This window comes from Acanthochromis polyacanthus, chromosome 17, assembly GCF_021347895.1.
Source record: "Acanthochromis polyacanthus isolate Apoly-LR-REF ecotype Palm Island chromosome 17, KAUST_Apoly_ChrSc, whole genome shotgun sequence".
In the NCBI taxonomy this organism is placed as follows: Eukaryota; Metazoa; Chordata; class Actinopteri; family Pomacentridae; genus Acanthochromis; species Acanthochromis polyacanthus.
The window spans coordinates 36,916,527-36,929,812 of record NC_067129.1 but is presented as its reverse complement, the minus strand read 5'-3'; the positions used below and the strand labels follow the sequence as shown (position 1 = coordinate 36,929,812).

At 46.7% G+C, this 13,286-nt stretch overlaps 1 protein-coding gene across 1 annotated transcript in view; it reads left to right on the top strand.

Moving 5' to 3' along the window:
- LOC110970730 (CLOCK-interacting pacemaker-like) overlaps nucleotides 1-13,286 on the top strand; it is a 611,892-nt gene that overhangs the window by 548,130 nt on the left and 50,476 nt on the right. The gene's annotated exons all lie outside the window — the stretch shown is intronic.

The following is a 13,286-nucleotide window of genomic DNA, read 5'->3' as shown; positions in this document are numbered from 1 at the left end:
CAACTTTCATTTCTTTGAAACTAATGATTTGACACAAGCTTTTAAAATTTACCAAAGAAATAATTAAAGATTTAACCAAGTTTTCCAAAAATGTTCAGATACCCGAGTTGTTGACTTTTCTGTCTAAACTTCTCACATTTCAATAAATGTTTAAATGATAGAATATCTCTGCAAAAAAAAAAATCACTTGTGTTTCAGAAATTTGTTTGCTTTTTCCTTCAATATTCTAGAGAACTGTGATAAATCATTTCCCCTCTGTGGGATTAGTAAAGGCTTGTTTGATTTTATCTTTTCTTAGTTTAAAAAATCCCAAAAAGAATTATATTTTCTGATTTCCGAAGGTTCTTAAACTACTCACCTGTATAGGCCAGGTCCATCCAGAAACTTAACCAAATTAAAGGTTAATCACGGTATTTCGTCATTTAAATTCTGGCCAAAAACACTCGAAAAACTGGATTCTGGAAAAAAAAACAAAATAGCACAAAATGTACTGCTCCATGCACCGTGAAATCCCGAGTGACACAGTTTTGACCCACAGTTACATAACAGAAATTCTGAGAATTTTTGGTTGAACTGCAAGCTGTGTTTGGAAACCTGCAGCAGCAGCAACAATAACATGACGCTGATGCAAAACTTTGTCTGCAACTTCAACAGGGCTTCACTTCTTCACTCACACTGTTGCCCTCATTTGGCTGATTTATTCTCACTCAGAACGAAATGACTAAACATTTATAGTCCATGAGTGAAGTCCTGCAAGGTCAAATAAATATACTGAAGTAAAAATATTTGCATCTGAGCTGTTGTGAAGAATGATTTAAAATTGCAGGAAATAAAAAGTTTAATTTAACACTTTAAAGTATTAATGAGGAAAATGTTTAAATAGAAATAGCTTCCATTGATGAAGCAGCACTGCAATGAACAGCTGTAATCAATGACATATTTTTAGAACATGTATTATAAATATATTTATTGGGTTAAGTAACCAATTAAATGGACATTATGTCCCATTTAATTGGTTACTTAACTTGAACTCATCTACTAAGCTACATACCACTTCTGTGAAAGAGCAAGACTGTGTTTTTATTTAGAATGGAATAGAATAGAATAGAATAGAATAGAATAGAATAGAATAGAATAGAATCACTTTATTCATCCCGGAAGGGAAATTCAGTTGTCAGGGTTCTAATCTGTTTAATTTTGAATTGAATAGCCTGACTGCTGATGGCAAGAAAGATTTCTGTCTTTCTGTCCTGCAGTGCAGGGATAGGAGCGTCCACTGAAGTTACGTTGTTCATTGAGGCAGATGTGAAGTGGATGATCCATGTCAGCCCGGTCTCACGGGGATTCGTGAAACTGTCACGTCAGTTTTTGTTTCGGTTTCGTGCGCACCAACACGATGTCGTCATGTTTTTCGTGCCGCTCACCACGAGCGAAACCCGCTGTGGTAATCACATCTGAAAGTGGTTTATACCGGCGGATTCATGACGATCTAAGCTGTCCATCGGCGTTTGCGGCCGCCGCTGCAGCCGCCGCTTCGGCCGCCGGACATTCTTTAAATTCCTATGCAAATTCGGCGGATTCATGACGATTTAAGCTGTCCATCGGCGTTTGCGGCCACCGCTGCGGCCGCCGCTTCGGCCGCCGGACATTCTTTAAATTCCTATGCAAATTCGGCGGATTCATGACGATTTAAGCTGTCCATCGGCGTTTGCGGCCGCCGCCGCGGCCACCATTGCAGCTGCCAGACATCTGGCCACAGCAGCGGCCACAGCAGCGGCCACAGCGGCGGCCGCAAACGCCGATGGACAGCTTAGATCGTCATGAATCCGCCGGTATAAACCACTTTCAGATGTGATTACCACAGCGGGTTTCGCTCGTGGTGAGCGGCACGAAAAACATGACGACATCGTGTTGGTGCGCACGAAACCGAAACAAAAACTGACGTGACAGTTTCACGAATCCCCGTGAGACCGTGTTGTCCATGTTTGGAAGAATGGCCTCCATCTTGCTAAGTGCCCATCTCTCCACCTCGTCCTCCAATGTGTTCATTGTGATTCCAACCACAGAGCCAGCTTTTTTAATCAGTTTGTTCAGACGCCTTGCATCCTTGTTCTTTATACTACCTCCCCAGCAGACTGCAGCATAAAACAGGACACTTGCTGCCACAGACTGATAAAACATCTTCAGCGTATTACTGCAGATGTCTAGTGATCGAAGTCTTCTGAGGCAATAAAGTCGGCTCTAGCCCTTTATGTAGATGAAGTCTATGTTTGTAGACCGGTCCAACTTATTATCAAGGTGGACACCTACAGTGCCTTGTGAAAGTATTCGGCCCCCTTGAACTTTTCAGCCTTTCGCCACATTTCAGGCTTCAAACATAAAGATATAAAATTTCAATTTTTTGTCAAGAATCAACAACAAGTGGGACACAATCGTGAAGTGGAACGAAATTTATTGGATATTTTAAACTTTTTTAACAAATAAAAACCTGAAAAGTGGGGCGTGCAATATTATTCGGCCCCCTTGCATTAATACTTTGTAGCGCCACCTTTTGCTGCAATTACAGCTGCAAGTCGCTTGGGGTATGTCTCTATCAGTTTTGCACATCCAGAGACTGAAATTCTTGCCCATTCTTCCTTGCAAAACAGCTCGAGCTCAGTGAGGTTGGATGGAGAGCGTTTGTGAACAGCAGTCTTCAGCTCTGCCCACAGATTCTCGATTGGATTCAGGTCTGGACTTTGACTTGGCCATTCTAACACCTGGATACGTTTATTTGTGAACCATTCCATTGTAGATTTGGCTTTATGTTTTGGATCATTGTCCTGTTGGAAGATAAATCTCTGTCCCAGTCTCAGGTCTTTTGCAGACTCCAACAGGTTTTCTTCCAGAATGGTCCTGTATTTGGCTCCATTCATCTTCCCATCAATTTTAACCATCTTCCCTGTCCCTACTGAAGAAAAGCAGGCCCAAACCATGAGGCTGCCACCACCATGTTTGACAGTGGGGATGGTGTGTTCAGGGTGATGAGCTGTGTTGCTTTTATGCCAAACATATCGTTTTGCATTGTGGCCAAAAAGTTCCATTTTGGTTTCATCTGACCAGAGCACCTTCTTCCACATGTTTGGTGTGTCTCCCAGGTGGCTTGTGGCAAACTTTAAATGAGACTTTTTATGGATATCTTTGAGAAATGGCTTTCTTCTTGCCACTCTTCCATAAAGGTCAGATTTGTGCAGTGTACGACTGATTGTTGTCCTATGGATAGACTCTCCCACCTCAGCTGTAGATCTCTGCAGTTCATCCAGAGTGATCATGGGCCTCTTGGCTGCATCTCTGATCAGTCTTCTCCTTGTTGGAGGTGAAAGTTTAGAGGGACGGCCGGGTCTTGGTAGATTTGCAGTGGTCTGATACTCCTTCCATTTCAATATGATTGCTTGCACAGTGCTCCTTGAGATGTTTAAAGCTTGGGAAATCTTTTAGTATCCAAATCCGGCTTTAAACTTCTCCACAACGGTATCTCGGACCTGCCTGGTGTGTTCCTTGGTCTTCATGATGCTCTCTGCACTTTAAACAGAACCCTGAGACTATCACAGAGCAGGTGCATTTATACAGAGACTTGATTACACACAGGTGGATTCTATTTATCATCATCAGTCATTTAGGACAACATTGGATCATTCAGAGATCCTCACTGAACTTCTGGAGTGAGTTTGCTGCACTGAAAGTAAAGGGGCCGAATAATATTGCACACCCCACTTTTCAGTTTTTTATTTGTTAAAAAAGTATAAAATATCCAATAAATTTAATTCCACTTCAAGATTGTGTGTCCCAATTGTTGTTGATTCTTGACAAAAAATTAAAATTTTATATCTTTATGTTTGAAGCCTGAAATGTGGCGAAAGGTTGAAAAGTTCAAGGGGGCCGAATACTTTCGCAAGGCACTGTAGATCCAAGAGCACTGCTCCAGGGAATTATTATTAGCCAGTCATCGTCCAGGAAGTCCCCGTTATCCCTAAAATCTCTCTCCATTCTTAACGTGATCTTCCAGCAATGCCAGCGCATCCATTGTGCCACATTACGCACGGCTGTCACCCGCTATTTATCCGCTTGATCAGCGATTGGACTGATTGTCACATGCCTTTTCCAAATTAGTAATCAATCAGTGCCACTCACCACTCTATTATAACATTTGAAGATGGAAGTTTGATATATGAACATAGTTCTGCAAATACAGTCGTAGGCCGAATGGCGCACTATAGGAACATCTACAACAATGAGGGTTTATGATTATCTGGCTCTACAAGTCTAATATGTGATGACAATAAAAGTTTGAGATTAATCCGGCTTCAATTCACCACTTCACTCTCCGGCACTGCCGTTCCCTCTTATCTCCAAAATGTGCTTAAGCAAGCATCAAAGTTGGTGCACCGGTGCGCACATTCTCACGCCAAGTTTGTTTTCAGAAATCACAATGTACACAGCGTACGCCACTTTCTACGCAAAGGTTGTGATTTACGCCACTTTCTAGCCCGGTTTTGTGCATACGCAAGCATCAAGAATTAAGGTTGGCGCACTGGTGCGCACATTCTCACGCCAAGTTTGTTTGTATAAATCACAACCTTTGCGTAGAAAGTGGCGTACACCACTTTCTAGCCCTGTTTTGTGCGTACACAAGCTTTACAAATGAGGCCCCTGGTCTTTGTAGAAGATGAAGAAGATGCTATTACATGATATAGCCTGCCCACTAGACAGCTTCTATCTACATTCAAAACATGCATCTCCTGTAGTAAGGCAATGTCAATTTTCTTACTGTGCAGTAATCTGAACATGCTGACTCTTTTATGAGGGGTGTTCAAACCATCCATGTTCGAACTCAAAATATAGTTGTGAGGCATTGGTCTCACTCAAAAACAGTGAGACCAGTGCATAAAACAAAAATGCAGTACCCGCGACAACCAGACACAAAAACCACATACTCGTCACTGTCCCAGCCCAATCAGGTGATTTCCTCCCCAATGAAAATGGAAATTCTTTTATGAATAGGAGTTGCAATCCAACTGAATGCAGTGACCACAAGTAAACCAAAAGTAAAAACCTGGCCACCCCCCACCCCACAACCACTATAACCCCAAAAGAGCCCAAACACACTCTAAAAAAAAACATTGACCTTATACTTGATTTCTGACCTAAAATGGAAGAAGGACAGCAGTAGGTTTAAACACTAGCCTGCCCCACTCCCATTGTTGTAAAAAGAGATGGAATTATACCTCTCTCCCACTACTTTTTAATACTAATGGTCTGACATATTCTGGGATCTAAAAGAATTACCAGCCAACTTGCGTGATTTAAGTGGAATACAACAAATGGACAAGAACCAATGGCAGTACTTGAAATATTATGGGTATTATCAGGTAACACAGGAAACAGAATATAAATTGTTTGTCCACCAATAACCAGAATGAAAAACAATGAAATGTGCTTTATCTTTTTCAGAATAACTTATCAATCCATACCTCATTCAAAAGCTTACTGTCTGAAGAAAAAAAAAGTCCAGAGATAATAAACGTCCTTCCTGACCGTAACTTTGATGTGGGATCAATTGTTTGAATCAGAGTCTGATGGGTTCAGTCTGAAATAAAAGAGAGATTATTCTGCTGTCATGTCGTCGGTTGCGCAGCCAGTCGGGGACCGTTAAATACCCACCTCCATTGTTGACAGGGAGCGGAGAAAGTCCTCCGCATCTGCGGTGTGGTTGAAGATCTGGTCGTTGGTCCCGTTCTTGATTTTCAAAGTGGCTGGATACAGCAGAAAAAACTCAATTCCCCTGTTTCCATTGCCTGGGCAAAAGCTTGATGGCACTTGACTGTGCAGTTGCTGTAGTCCGCTGTAAATCTCACCCTCTTGAAGTTCACAGTAACCGGGTCTTTCTTTGTGGCTTGGAGAATAGACTGATGGGTCGTGTAACGAAAGGTGTTGAAAATTTGAGTGCAGTGTCTGTCCCTGTCAGCGTGTCCTATGTAGATGTGGTGCGCCCGCAATCAGTTCGGACTGAAGGGATGGGAACCACTGAGGAGGCAATCATTTCAAATACTGCACAGCATTTGAGCCCTCAGCTACCTCTTTTAGTCCAATAATATGGATGTTGCACCGCCTGCTCCTGTCCTCCATGTCCACTAGCTTAAGTTCAAGAGCTTTTATAGCCGCATCACACTCAGCAATAGCCTTTGAGTTGTCGTCCACAACAACTGAAGCATAGAAAAATCAGGCTTAAGCAAAGTCATACTGCCCAAAAGTGACACTGGCTCTGCCTGGAGAGCATCTAGCCTGCTATCAGTGCTTTTGCCTATCTCATGCAGCTGAGCTAACTGAAGTTAAAAAAATTCATGTTTCTGCATCAGGGAATCGGTAATGACGTCGAGGTAATTAGCAAGCCTGTCAGGGCCCTCTCCTCACCCCTTCCTTCCCCTCCCAAATACCCCATCCTATCTGTCTCCCCCCTTTTACTCCCCCTCTTCTGCTCTCCTCTCCCTCTCCCTCTTCTGCTCTCCTCTCCCTCTCCCTCTCTTGCTCTACTCTCCCTCTCCTCTCTCCTCAGCGCTGCACCTGAGTGGAGTGTGGCTTCACAGCTGCCTCTACTCAGGTGATTAGCCTCTCCACGAGACCTGGACAGCTACACCTCATTTCCATGATTACTCTACTGCAATAAAGACCGGCTGAACCTTCCACACCCTGCCAGATTGTTGAACTCGACTTACCAGTCAGGGCTCTCTAGCCATTCCAAGGTACCTTGCAAAATTTGACATTTCTAACGTTTGTGTGTCTTTGCCCTGCCTAGAATCCAGCTGTCCAGGTTCTCTCCTGCCCTGCCTCCCTGGGACCCTCTCGGAAACCATTCAGCACTCTTCCTTCCCCCCTGGACTCCCTACTCGGTCCGTTTTCCCCCTCTCGGATTCCCCACTCGGCTCTGTCTCCGGATCCTCCAGCCACTCCGGCTTCGACCCGACTCAGGCTCTGCATCGGCTCCTCTCGGCTCGCCTCCTGGATTCCTCAGCCAAAACCTTCCGGCTGGAAACACCCCTGGTCCCCATCGGCTCCTCTTCCCTCCGGCGCTCCCCCCTCAGCATCTCCCACGGGACCGCGAGACGTCAGCTGTTGACTGGCTCCTCCACCATCACAGCCATCAGTGTCTGGCGTCCCCCGGCACCCGCCTCTTTTCCAGCTCTCCGTTCTCGTCCGTCTCTGGCCGTCAGGGATCCATCCACCACCTCCCGCCGCACTCTGGTCCCCCCTAGGACCCACGGTGACCGCCGATCCCCGGCTCCGGAGCCCCGACCCCGACCCACTCCGTTCCACCCCTTCCAAGTAACCCTCACTCCTTTCACCCATCTCTATTATTCATTCCCTGAGCAATAAAACACTTCAATTCATTCCTGCCTTGGTAGTGTGCTCTCTGCTCGAGTCCGCCCTCCTCGAAACGTGACAAAGCCTAGCTTTGTTTGCTTTGGAGGTACCTCTCATGCCAGTTTTCTTTGCAGAATCAGCCATGTCATTTCCGGCAGTAGAAAAAAAGGTAGCTGCAAAAGAGTAAGCCAAGTTCAGTGGGAGAGAAATGTCAAAATTGGGTTCAGTGGGAGAGAAATGTCAAAATTGGGAAGTTCGGGCGAGAGCAAGAACCCTAAGTCACCATCTTGTAAAGCCAGTCACAGGAAGTTGGCAGAGTAATTAAGCTTTATGTTATTATGAAATTGTGCAGTTGATTTTGTATTTTAACTATATTTTAAAGCCAAGTACTTCTATTTAATTTAAAATTTGACTGCATGACTACTCGCTGTTATTTCTTCACTTTGGTTCCTATTTATCGAGACTATAGCTGGTTTTATTCTTTTCAGATTTTATTTTTGGCCTTTTTCGGCTTTATTCGATAGCGGCAGTGAAGGTAGACAGGAAATGGGGGAGAAGAAGAGTGGGGGGAAGACATGCAGCAAAGGGTTACACTATTTAGTAACAACCCACCTACTGTAAATACTTCATGCAAAGCACACCGATGTACTGTTTGAGTAATGACCACTTCAGTCAGCACATCAGAGCTTATAAAACAGAAACAGTACAAAAAGCACTTAAGCTGAAGGACCATATGAAAATGATGTGTTTTTAATATATCCATCCATCCATCCATTTTCCTCCGCTTATCCGGGGCCGGGTCGCGGAGGCAGCAGGCGAAGCAGGTCGTTCCAGACGTCCCTCCCCCCAGCAATGCTTTCCAGCTCTTCCTGGGGGATCCCGAGGCGTTCCCAGGTCAGACGAGATATGTAATCCTTCCAGCGAATTCTGGGTCTACTCCGGGGTCTCCTCCCAGATGGACGTGCTCGGAAAACCTCCAAAGGAAGTCTCCCTGGAGGCATCCGTATCAGATGGCCAAACCACCTCAACTGGCTCCTTTCGATGCGAAGGAGCAGCGGCTCTACTCCGAGCTCCCTCCGGATGTCTGAGCTCCTCACCCTATCTCTAAGGCTGAGCCCAGCCACCCTACGGAGGAAGCTCATTTCGGCCGCTTGTATCTGCGATCTTGTTCTTTCGGTCACTACCCAAAGCTCATGACCATAGGTGAGGGTTGGAACGCAGATGGACTGGTAAATCGAGAGCTTCGCTTTACGACTCAGCTCCCTCTTCACCACGACGGTTCGGTACAACGCCTGAATTACTGCTGACGCCGCACCAATCCGCCTGTCCATCTCTCGCTCCATTTTCCCATCACTCGTGAACAAGATCCCGAGATACTTAAAGTCCTTCGCTTGGGGAAGAAACTCCCCCCCAACCCGGAGGGAGCAATCCACCGGTTTCCGGCAGAGAACCATGGCCTCAGACTTGGAGGTGCTGATCCGCATCCCTGCCGCTTCACACTCGGCTGCAAACCGCTCCAGTGCGTGCCGGAGGTCATGGTCTGAGGAAGCCAACAAAACCACATCATCCACAAAAAGCAGAGATGCGATCCTGAGGCCCCCAAACCGAAAACCCTCCCCACCATGACTGCGCCTTGAAATCCTGTCCATGAAAACCACAAACAGGATTGGCGACAAGGGGCAGCCGTGGCGGAGTCCAACACCCACCGGAAACGTGTCTGTCTTAGTGCCGAGTATGCGGACACAGCTCTCACTTTGGACGTACAGGGACCGAACGGCTCGTAGCAATGAGCCCGAGACCCCATACTCCCGCAGTGCACCCCACAAAGCCCCTCGGGGAACACGGTCATAGGCCTTCTCCAGAGCCACAAAACACATGTAGACTGGCAGGTCATACTCCCATGACCCCCTCAGCAGCTCCGCAAGGGTAAAGAGCTGGTCCGCTGTTCCACGTCCGTTACGGAATCTGCATTGGTCCTCCTGAATTCGAGGTTCGACTATTGGTCGGATCCTCCCTTCCAGCACCCTAGAGTAGACTTTCCCGGGGAGGCTGAGAAGTGTGATACCGCGGTAGTTGGCACACACTCTCCGGTCCCCCTTTTCCTTTTTAAAAATAGGGACCACCACCCCGGTCTGCCACTCCACAGGTACTGTACCCAATGCCCAGGCAACATTGTATAGACATGTCAACCAGGACAGTCCAACAATGTCCAGAGCCTTCAGCATCTCAGGGCGAATCTCATCCACACCTGACGCCTTGCCACCGAGAAGCTTCTTAACTACCTCGGTGACCTCTGCCATGGATATGGACGAAGATCCCCCCAAGTCTTCAGGCTCTGCCTCCTCCATAGAGGACGTGTGTACCGTGTTCAGGAGTTCCTCGAAGTGCTCTTTCCACCGTCCGACGATATCTCCAGTACGGGTCAACAGTTCTCCACTCCGACAGTACACAGCCTGAGCGAGGCCCTGCCTCCCCTTCCTGAGGCGTCGAATGGTTTGCCAGAACTTCCCCGAGGCCGACCGAAAGTCCTTCTCCATGGCCTCCCCGAACTCCTCCCACACCCGAGTTTTAGCTTCCACAACCGCCACAGCTGCCGCCCTTTTGGCCAACCGGTACCTGTCAGCTGCTTCGGGAGACCCCCGAGCCAACAAGGCTCGAAAAGTCTTCTTTTTCAGCCCGACGGCCTCCCTCACCGCTGGTGTCCACCAGCGGGTCCTTGGATTGCCGCCGCGACAGGCACCAGTGACCTTCAGACCACAGCTCCGAGCAGCTGCTTCTGCAGTGGAGGCTTTGAACATGGACCACTCAGAATCCATGTCCCCAACCTCCCCTGGGATGCAGGAGAAACTCTTCCGGAAGTGGGAGTTGAAAACCCTACGGACAGGGTCCTCCGCCAGACGTTCCCAGTTCACCTGCACTACACGTTTGGGTTTACCAGGTCTGTCCGGCAGTCTTCCCCGCCATCGGATCCAACTCACCACCAGGTGGTGATCAGTTGACAGCTCTGCACCTCTCTTCACCCGAGTGTCCAAAACATACGGCCGCAGATGTGACGATATGACTATAAAGTCAATCATCGACCTTTGGCCAAAGGTGCTCTGGTACCAAGTACACTTATGAGCAACCTTATGCTCGAACATGGTGTTCGTTATGGACAATCCATGACTAGCACAGAAGTCCAATAACAAAACACCATTCGGGTTCAGATCGGGCAGGCCGTTCCTCCCGATCACCCCCCTCCAGGTTTCTCCATCGTTGCCCATGTGAGCGTTGAAGTCTCCCAGGAGAACTATGGAATCCCCGGGCGGTACCCCTTCTAGGACACCACCCAGAGACTCCAAGAAGGCCGAGTACTCCGAACTGCTGTTCGGCGCATAAGCACAGACAACAGTCAGAGTTTTCCCCTCCGCAACACGAAGTCGCAGAGAGGCGACCCTCTCGTTCTCCGGGGAGAACTCCAACAAAGCGGCGCTCAGCCGGGGGCTTGTGAGTATCCCCACACCCGCCCGGCGCCTCTCACTTTGGACAACTCCGGAGTAGGAGAGAGTCCAACCCCTCTCCAGGTGTCTGGTTCCAGAACCCTTGCTGTGCGTGGAGGTGAGCCCAACTATATCTAGCCGGTATTGCTCCACCTCCCACACCAGCTCAGGTTCCTTCCCCGCCAGTGAGGTGACATTCCACGTCCCCAGAGCTAGTCTACGCCACCAGGGGGTGGCACGCCCAGGCGCCCACTCCTGCCTACTGCCTGGTGTACATAGCACCCGACCCCGACTTCCTGCCCTATAGGTGGTGGGCCTATTGGGCGGTGGCCCCGTGTTACTTCTTCGGGCTGTGCCCGACCGAGCCCCACCGGACCCCAAGGCTCGGCCACCAGACGCTCTCTTATGAGCTCCCCCCCCAGGCCTGGCTCCAGGGGAAGGCCCCGGTTTCCCTAACCCGGGCGAGGTAGCGGCTTCACCTTTGTCTGTTTTCATCGGGGTCTTCTGAATCGCTCATAGTCTGGTCTCTCACCCAGGACCAGTTTGCCTTGGGAGACCCTACCAGGGGCTTATGCCCCAGACAACATAGCTCCCAGGATCACCGAGTCACTCAAACCCCTCCACCGCGATAAGGTGGCGATTCGACGGGGGGGGGGTTAATATATTTAAGGCTAATTTCCAGCAGTGGTGTTCACTGCAAAACATAGATAAAAGTATTTCAGCTCACAGTCAGCATTATTTGATTGAAATGTAATTCTTTCACAATGTGATATTATAGAAAACGCATCTTTTCTTGGCAGAAAACTGAGGCCATCATGAGCTTCATTCCTCAAACTCTGCTGCGATCAAAGATTCATGTTGAACTTGACCTTGATTTGACACAGAAACAGCTCTGAGGCTGATAAGAGGCTCGATAGCTGCCTCGTAAACCTTTACAGGTCTTCAACCTTCTACCTTTGCTTTCATCCTGTGGCTGTAGCTGAGGGAAGATAAAAAGTACTGAGCAAAGTCTGGTGTTCTCAGAGTCACGTAATACCAGACTCAGCTGATTAATCTGGTTTTATATCTCCATGTTGTATAACATTGAACATGGAGATGTGAAAAAATGGGTTTTTAATCAAACACAGTACTGATTTGTCTCAAGTTTGTTGGATGAAGTGTCGCATGTCATTGATGATGGGAAAAAAACCTCAGTGGTTACCAATAATATCAGGGTTCATCCTCTGGAGTTACTGAAAAAGTACAGCAGATTTGATTGGAATTTGACCAATATCTGACTTCTAACAAAACATTTAACCATGAAGTCCAAACCAGCACACCATGGAAACAATTATGGTACATGACGTATGTCATTGAATTAATATCTTGAACAATACTCATGTCCTAGCAAGCCCAACAGGAACACTATGTGAGGAAACTCCATAATTATCCAACTACATGCATCTAAGAAGAATGTGACCGGCTGATTGTCTCTGCAGGTTTAACAGAACAGAATTTTTTATTATGGTCAGATCATAGATTTATTGTGTCAGAATGAACTTGTTTAATGGCACTTTATGTGGGTGGAGGTTCACTAAATTATCTGCAATATACTTTAACACCTGTCGTCATTTAACACAGTTTTTGGGTGTTATGTGCTACAGTTATACAATGCAACTAGTTTAAAACAACAAAAGAGGTGACAGAGTTTTCAGTATTATGTTTACAGTTGCCATGCTAATGTCTTAAGATTAGACATAACACAAGGTACAGTTGCAAGTCAATGAAACGTTGCAGATACTTTCATTTTAAACTGCTAGTGAGATATAGGATTCCTTGAGTTCTCATAGTTCCTACTCCATTATGGTTGCATTACAAATTTGGGAAACGTTACAGTTTATTTGTTAAGGAGCGTGAGGGGGAACTCTCTGCTATTGGTCAAAAGTCAGTGGCATGTGGGCTGACTGAAGTTAGCCCAAATGACCGGGGCGTGACATGACACCTGTCAATCACTTCCAATAACGAAATGAATGAAAGCAGACTGTATCTGCTGGGACTGTAAAAAAATAAGCACATTTAGAGATATTCTATGTTTTTCTTTTGACTGATTGGTTCTCTTTGGTTTCACCTAAACTTAAAACAATCTGTTGTAAGTTATTTAAAAAATAATTTTCTCATCTTTTTTGTGTTAGCTTGGGAGGGCTTAGCCCTGTTAGCCCATTTATACCAGCCGTCCCTGAGTAAGAGACAGGGTCCGTGTATATTTTGGTAATTGGTTTTTCCGTTCTAAAGCAGGTGTCGAAAAACAAAAAAGAGTGGTTATTCGATTTTTGTTTCAAAATACAAAAACTAAAATAGAAATACTAGGCGTTTTTCCTTTTCATGATTAAAAATGTATTGTAACTGACTGGGGGGGGGGGGGGGGGGTTG